This window comes from Myotis brandtii, unplaced genomic scaffold (assembly GCF_000412655.1).
Source record: "Myotis brandtii unplaced genomic scaffold, ASM41265v1 scaffold654, whole genome shotgun sequence".
In the NCBI taxonomy this organism is placed as follows: Eukaryota; Metazoa; Chordata; class Mammalia; order Chiroptera; family Vespertilionidae; genus Myotis; species Myotis brandtii.
The window spans coordinates 767,750-776,521 of NW_005370538.1; the positions used below are offsets into that span (position 1 = coordinate 767,750).

Below are 8,772 nucleotides of genomic sequence, written 5' to 3' on the forward strand. Positions count from 1 at the left end.
ACTGGTCAACCACTCAACCAGTCAACCATTTGACCAGTTGCTATGACATGCACTGACCACCAGGGGAAGACGCTCAATGCAGGAGCTGCCCCCAGGTGGTCAGTGTGTTCCCACAACAGGAGCACTGCTCAAGCTGACTGATGTTATCCAGATGCCAGGCTCATGGCTGGCAAGCATAGCTGTGGTGACGCGAGCCTCTCCTGCCTCCACAGCAGCGCTACCAAGCAGCAGGGGTGGCAGGCACAGTGGGGCCAGGATGAGTGGGAGCAATGAGGTGCCCAGCCCAGGCTTGGGCTCCCCCCTGGCCGCCTGCCACTTCCCGCACTACTACATCCCCTGAAGGGTCCCAGATTGCAAGAGGGCACAGGCCAGGCTAAGGGACCCCACTGGTACATGAATCTGTGCACTGAGCCTCTAGTTAAGCATAATGTTTGCCAAGAGTTTGTGTAGACAACTTTTATCAGGTGAAGGATATATTTCTAGGTTGTTAGGTGGGTTTTTGTTATTAATCATACATATTTATTGAATGACTTCTGTACCTATTGAGATGACAATAGGTTTTTTTCTCCTTTAGTCTATTTTATAGCTGTGGATGTCATATGGTATTGCATTTTTGTCAAATAACTCAATCTATCTGATACTAGCTTTCTAATATTAGAGATTTACTTCAAAGTTTTATAAAAGGTTGATTTTTTTACATGTGCCTTATTTGTTAGAAAATATTTTTTATTTTGTAATAATTGGGTGCAGGGTTCTTTACATTTCACCATTTTGGTTTTCAAAACTTCCATATTTTAAACACTGTTTGCTTGCTGGATCCCCATCTTTGCCTTCCCTGAAGATGTCTAGCACAAGGCATTGCCCAGATAACCTGCACCACAACAAATATCAATCAAATGGAACTGAACCATTTAAAAGGCTTAGGCATTTAGTTTCAGTGTTTGCCTACCAGGGTTTGTCTAGAATCAAAATCATTACTCACAGAGTCATTTGTTGCCTATTGGACATTGTGCAAAATTATTACAGACGTTAGCATGATGAGCTGCAAGAAAGGTTGGCCAAGTTTCAAAGGTTTTGGGTAAGACACTATAACCCTTAAAGGCACTTTCTTTTTATTTCATTTGGAAGTTTTTGTAATTATAAAATCAAAAGGTAGTCCCTGGACCACTTCTTCATGGTTAGCTGGCACTTAATTTCTCTAATTTACTGTTATCAGTTTCCTAAGTATAGTTGTATTTAATTACTGCTGAATGCAAGAAGGCTTCTTTTGGATCCTTTCTTTAGTACTTTAGGATGAGAGGAATAACAGGTATAGTGTCAAGTCAATGTTCCTTCATTTATTTTAAAGCCAATTTCTATCACAAAAATATATTTAGACCACCATCCTTAAGAAATTGCAATAAACACAATTCAAAAGACTTCAGAGCTAGCTTTGTCTTTCCCTCACATATCAAGTATGAACAGAACATTTCTGTTGACTACTTGATATCTAAAGGGAGGTTAAACATAGCAGATGATCTGAGTAGTGAAGCCTACTCTTAAATCAATAGATACAGTAGACCAAACCTGAAAGGTAATAAACCTGATTAGGCTTAGAGAGGTGAAGCAACTCCCCCAAGGTCACACAGTCCATCCATTTTTCTCTTCTACTGCTTCCATCACACGCTAAGCCCTACCAGTCTCCTTGCCTCCAATATGACTCCTGCTTTAATCTATTCTCCACCTCCTTATAGCCAGTTATTTAATTAAAACATCTTATATAAAACCTCACAATGGCTTCCCATTATTTTTATGAAAATGTTCAAACACTTTACCATGGACAGGTAGGATTAGGGGGCTCCATCCCCTTTCCATTTTCTTAGCCTCAGCTTTTACTTTCTCCCATATTTGCTATGTTCCAGACATGCTTGCTTCATGTAATGCATTAGATTAGAACATACTATATTCTTTCCTTAGTCCCATTCTTCCCACTTTCAGGAATGTTCCCTTTACATACATTTGACTAAACAACTCTTCATTCTTCATAATCATTCTTAATTTCACTTCTTTGGATCTTTAGGTTTTACCAGTGAAGTTCACTGATGTGCCAGACAAGGTCAGAGCTCTCATAACCTGTACTTTTTCTGCATAGTACTTACCATGTTTGTTACATAGTAAGTTCAATACCACTTTGGTGAATGCATGAGTCATTTGATTAATATTTATTTTCTTGTATAGATTGTAAGCTTCAAGAGGATCACTAGTGCCATTTGTTGAATGAATAAATAGTAGATTCATGATTTGATAAGTAGTAGATTCAAGCATTCAACCTCTCCCTACTCCCTCCTTTTCCCCAGATTCTACCTTCCCACTCTGCCTTTATCCAAATCTCTGTTCCTATCCCCTACTTGCCATCTCAGTGGCTACTTCACAACAGACACTGCTTAATTCCATTGGTTGATCAGTGGGATTTTTCCTAGTTCTACCTAGACACTCATTGGCAACTGCTTCTTGTCTAAGGACAGCCTTTGTCATAGGTAGAAGCAGTTACTTCCTAATAGTTAAAAAGCTACCATCAGGGTATTCCTTCCCATTAAGGATGGCTGTCTCAGTGTAGCCCTTTTTCAAAATGCTCAGAGTCAACATGTTTGAGTCCTTACTCTTTACCTGGCTCAGAATTGGACTAGGTACTCAAATAATTAAGTGGAAGAAGGAACTGAAATCAGAAAGAATGGAAGATAAAGAAAAGGCTTTCAATTTGGCCACAGGCTAATTCTTTCTATTCCAGTCTGTTTTATAATTAGTTTGAAATGGATAATTTAATGGTAAATCTGTATATACCGGTATATTAAATTACCAATTCTAAACCAATGGCAAGTGGCATGTGTATGTGTACATTTCTCTGATTATATTCACTTATATAGTTTGAAGGTATAATAATCAGTCACCATTACCCATATGAAAAATGTCCTCCAATGATCATACTGGTGCCCTATTCTGACCATTTAGAGCCTCAATGTGCGGAGATAGCCTTCCCGCCATTTAAAGTTCTCCATTAGCAAAAACATCATACAAATGGCTTCTCTGTTCACCTAAAACCAAAGCACTCTTTAGGCCATTAGTAATTTTAGAATAGAAAACCCAAAGGTATAAAAAATATAAATTTGTGTTCTGAATGTGGCATAATTTTCACATGGTCAAACACAATCAGTGCAGTCACTGGAATACATGCACTGGTATGGAAGCATAATTTGAACTCATTTGGATACCTATTTACTTGAAACAATGTCTGCTTTTCATGTTCAATAGAACCTAAAAAGAAAAAGTAAAAGGAAGGGTGAAGCCACCACATCTTCTGCGATTACAGAAATAAGTTTGCTTTAAAGCAGTCAACATTAGTGGGCGATATCTTTTTTAATTTATTTTAATGCCCTCATGTGTTCTCCTTGTCATCATTTGGCCAGTGAAATAAAAACATTAAGTCGGAATATAAATAAAATTAAACTCTATGCTATCATAATGTTTCTAATGAGTTCTGATCACATACAAACCTCAACACAGAAAAAGTGGAAAAGAGTCACTAAACTGAGGCTGGAATGTAATTCTCTTGTGGGAATTGGAGAAAAGAAAAAGTCTCCATTTCTCCTGATCTTTTTGCAATTCCATCTGAGAACTGAATGCCTTGAAGATGGTGAGGCCACTTGGCACAGGTAACAAACTATACCTCCAAGGATTGCCCAGAAAAATCAGAAGAGGTATTGCACTATACTACCCACTACAGCCCATGACACAGATAGGTTTACTTGATGACACCAAAGAGGAGAAAGAATGTTCTCTCTGAAATGTTTAGACTTGAAGACGTGTGTTTTTGGAACTCCAGGGCTGTTTTTCCTGTTTTGCTGCACCTGAACTTGGGATAAATTCATTCTGCAAAAGGGCAGGATTGTGTGATGCTGACTGACACTGAGGGCACAGTCTCAGCCCAAGTACATTGACTCAGCATTGATTGCATTTTTTTCTAGTAGGCTGCAGCTGCCCACTCACCAGACCCCTAGGTGGTCCATATTTAAAGAGCATGAGAATCTCTGAAACTTTAACATACACTTTAATAGAAAAATTCAGGAACAAAATATAAAACACATTGTTTTTCTGTTGTTGTTTGTAGTATTCAATTTGATTCAGATATAAACTCTGTGAACAATCTCACACATACAGTTCAATTAGAGGTCATGGAGATGCATTACTTGAGATAAAGAACATGTACACTAATACTACTGAGGAGCACACTGTTGATAACCTCATTATTCCAATAATCAAGCTCAACTTTAAAAATTTTAAGCCACTCAGGGGAAAAAGAACTTGAGAGAACCCAGCTTAATCATGTCATTAAAAGAGATTCCCCCCAAAAAACTGAAGGAGAACCAAGGTGGCAGAGTATGTAAATGCTGGTACTCACCACAACCACATCAATATTACAATTAAAATACAGAACAATCATCAATCAGAACTGCCTGAAATCTGGCTGAATGTAAGTCCTACAACTAAAGAAGTAAAAAAGAAAGTACATCAGACTGTTAGGAGGGGCAGAGACACAGAAAGGGCTTGTCTCACACACATGTGTGGTGTATTGTTGTTGTTTTTTAATTGGGAGGGATATCTCAGCTGCGGAGGCCTCCCATGAGAAGCAACAGCTCCCAGCCCCACACAAAACCCCCAGCCCCGAGTTCCAGAGCTGGGAAGAGAAGTACCCATTGCTTTGGGCTCTAAAACCAGTGGGGATTGTGGCTGAGTGACAAGGAGGCTCCTAGAGTCCCAGGGAGTTCCTCTTAAAGGGCCAGTGCACAGGAAGTTACATAGTCCTGCTTCCTCTAAGCTCCAGAGGTGGGCAGTGGCTTTGGGTGATTCAGGGACATATGGGGAGGAACTGTATTGTCTCGCAACGGGGTAGGAACTCAGGGGGAGCTTTCTCCAAGATGGGGGTGCTCACAGGATTCATTGTTCCTGTGCTGGGAACCCCCTTGTTGTAGAGCTGATTGGAAGCCATATCTGAGTTTCCATCAGCATGGCCCACACTGTTCACTCCACCCTGGTGATTCCCTGAAACCCTTCCCCATCCAATTTGCAGCTCCACTAACCTGTTTGCAGAGACTTTTCCATATTAATGGCCAGTCCTGGCTCAGGCTTCAGACTTTTCTAAAATCTCTCAAACAAGCAGCAGCTGGCACCAGCATACCCCAAACCTATCAATAAGAGGCCCAGGACCTGCCCTAGCCGGCTTGGCTCAGTGGATAGAGCGTCAGCCTGTGGACCGATGGGTCCCAGGTTCAATTCCGGCCAAGGGCACATGCCTGGGTTGCAGGCTCGATCCCCAGTAGGGGGTGTGCAGGAGGCAGCCAATCAATGATTCTCTCTCATCATTGATGTTTCTATCTCTCTCTCCTTCTCCCTTCCTCTCTGAGATCAATAAAGAAATATATTTTTTTAAAAAAGAGGCCCAGGACCTGGCACTAGCATCAGACTGCCTTGTTTCATAGCTGGACCTCACATTGGCACATCCAAGCCCAATACAAGTAGCAGCCATCTGCAGAATTCTCTGTAGCTCTTGCCAGGGGAACCCAAGCAGTGGCTGACTTTGCACCTCCCAGGAGGCCCCAGATCCAGTGCACCCGGTGGACAGCTTCAAACCATACCAGATTACAACTCTACACATCCTCTAGCAACATACTCAAGGGGCAGACTCAGTGAGCACAAAACCCCATTGAAGCAAGTCCTGCTCCATAGAGGTACCTCCTACACAGAAGCTCTTCCACTGTAGTCACAGCTGATTATCACAGCCAATTGGCCTGGTGGTCAATTCCTCCCAGTAATAGCAATAACAATCAAGGTTCAAATGCTGTGCTTACAGCTCTAACAGGGGTGCACCTAGAGGACCCAGCTCAAGTGTCTGAGGAGCCTGAGCCACTGGGTCCTGCAGGACACCTCCTACATAAGGCCACTCTACCAAATTTCAGGAGACATAGCAGCTCTACCTAATACATAGAAACAAACACAGGGAAGCAGCCGAAATGCAGAGACATAAGAAACATGTCACAAATGAAAGAAATTGATACAGAGTTCCAAACAATGGTTATAAGATTTCTCAATGATCTTAATGAGAGCTTCAAGGGACTTAGTGAGACTTTCAAGGATCTTAGTGAAAATTGCAAAGACATGAAAAAGGACCAGTCAGAAGTTAAGCATCCACTGACTGAAATAAATAATAATTCACAGGGATACAATAGTAGAGTAGAGGATTCCTGAGAATCAAATTAATTATTTGGAATATGAAGGAGCAAACAACATCCGATCAAAAGAGCAAAAAGCAAAAATAATTTAAAAATATGAAGATAGTGTAAGGAGCCTTTGGGACAACTTTAAGTGTACCAACATTCACATTATGGGGGTAGCAGAAGAAGAGAGAGCAAGATATTGAAAACCTATTTGAAGAAATAATGACAGAAAACTTCCCCTACCTGGTAAATAAATAGACTTATAAGTCCAGGAAACACAGAGAGTCCCAAACAAGAGAAACCCCAAAAGGCCCACACCAAGACACATCACAATTAAAATGCCAAGGGTTAAAGACAAAGAGAGAATCATAAAAGTAGCAAGAGAAAAGCCATTAGTTACTACAAGAGAGTGCCCATAAGACTGTTAGCTGATTTCTCAACAGAAACTTTGCAGGCCAAAAGAGAGTGGCAAGAAATATTCAAAATTATGAATAGCAAGGACCTATAACCAAGATTACTGTACCCAGCAAAGCTATAATTTAGAATTGAAGGTCAGATCAAGCACTTCAGAAATGAGAAAAAGCTACAGGAGCTCATCACCACCAAACCAGTATTACATGAAATGTTGAAGCATATTCTTTAAGAAGAGGGAGAAGAAGAAGAAGAAGAAGAAGAAGAAGAAGAAGAAGAAGAAGAAGAAGAAGAAGAAGAAGAAGAAGAAGAAGAAGAAGAAGAAGAAGAAGAAGAAGAAGAAGAAGAAGAAGAAGAAGAACAACAACAACAACAACAACAACAACAACAAGAACAAGAAGAACAAGAAGAAGAAGAAGAAGAAAAAGAAGAGAAAAAAGAGGAGGAGGAGGAGGAGGAGGAGGAGGAAGCAGAGGAGGAAAATGTGAACAATAAAATGACAATAAATACATATCTATCAGCAATTGAATTTAAAAATCAACATAAATGAACAAGGAATCTAATGAACAAAATAAATTAATAAATAAAATAGAATCAGAGGCATGGAAACATGGTACAGATTGATGAATCTCAGAGGGAAAGGGGGGTAGGGAGAAATTAACCAAAGTCCTTATATGCATATATACATTACTTATGGATACAGACAACAAGGTGGTGAAGGCCTGGTGCAGGGTGGGAACTGGGTGGAGGGGGACAATTGAGGGGAAAAGGGTGATATTTGTAATCAAATGTTAAAATACTAGAGGCCTGGTGCATGAAATTTGTGCATGGGGTGGTCCCTCAGGCCAGCCTACACCCTCTCCAATCCAGGACCCCTCAGGGGATGTCCAACTGCTGGATTAGGCCCGATCCCTAAACTGGCAGTTGGGCATTCCTCTAGCAATCCAGCACCACTGGCTCCTAACTGCTCACCTGCCTGCCTACCTGATCGCCCCTAACCGCCCCTGCCTGCCAGCCTGATTGCTCCTAACTGCTCTCCCCTGCCAGCCTGATCGCCCCTAATCGCCTCTGCCTCGGCCCCTGCCACTGTGGCTTTGTCCAAAAGGACATCCGGTCTACTTAGCATATTATACTTTTATTAGTATAGATAATAAAATACAAAAAAGGTGATTTCTAACCCCAATACAGTTAATATTTCTTGAGCACTTATATGCATTTATCTCAGTCATCTACTTAGCCCACTTTAAAAATATTAGGCAAGGTGGCCTTTAAACATTGCTCAGTAATTAGCTCTCATCTTTACCTCCTGCATGCATGGAGGAAAGATGGGTAGAAAATGTGACTTAATCAGATTTGGATTAAAATCCTGCCTTTGCCGTTTACTAGACATATGATTTTTGAGTAAGCTAATAACTTTTCAGAGCCTTCAGTTCCCCATAAACTTTCATGGAGACAACTCCACAGATTGCCATGAGAATGGAAAAAGAGAGCATCAGTAAAAATGCTTGGTATATGGTAGTTCTCAATAAATGCTAATTGAGCCTTAAAATGTACCTCTTTTTAAAAAAAACACTGGAAAATAATTAAAATAAAGATTACTAATGGAACATTTGTTATAGATTAGTTTATAAAACAATTATGTTCAGAGTAGCTTAGGTTTATTAGAAATAAAACCTAACTTTGAATGCCACAAGGAATTTTTGTTATATTGTATTTGGAAATATTGTGCCACTTCATCACAAATAGCAATGAAGTATTAGGCGACTCAGTTCTTAGGGGTAGGGATCATGTGTTATGGTCTCGTATCCCCAATATCTTGCACAGTGTCTGGCACAGCATAAACGCCCAATATATAAATACATTCATGAAGTAGCATCATAGCATGGAACCTGAACCAGCTGCTGAGAACAGTTTGGAGGAAGCTGTTTTTTAGGAGTAGTGATTCTCCAGATACCCTGTACACTTCTTAAAATGCAGAAGCATTATCACCACTTAAGAGTTAATAATAGTAAGCTCTCAAATATTAAATATATATATATTTAATTTTATTGTTTAAAGTATTACAGATAGTAGTACATATGTCTCTTTTTTCCTCCCATTGACCTTCCCCCGG

At 40.3% G+C, this 8,772-nt stretch overlaps 1 protein-coding gene across 2 annotated transcripts in view; it reads right to left on the reverse strand.

The window, feature by feature from the left end:
• The window catches only part of FGF13 (fibroblast growth factor 13), a 594,651-nt gene that overhangs the window by 471,290 nt on the left and 114,589 nt on the right, over window positions 1-8,772 (reverse strand). The window lies entirely within an intron of this gene.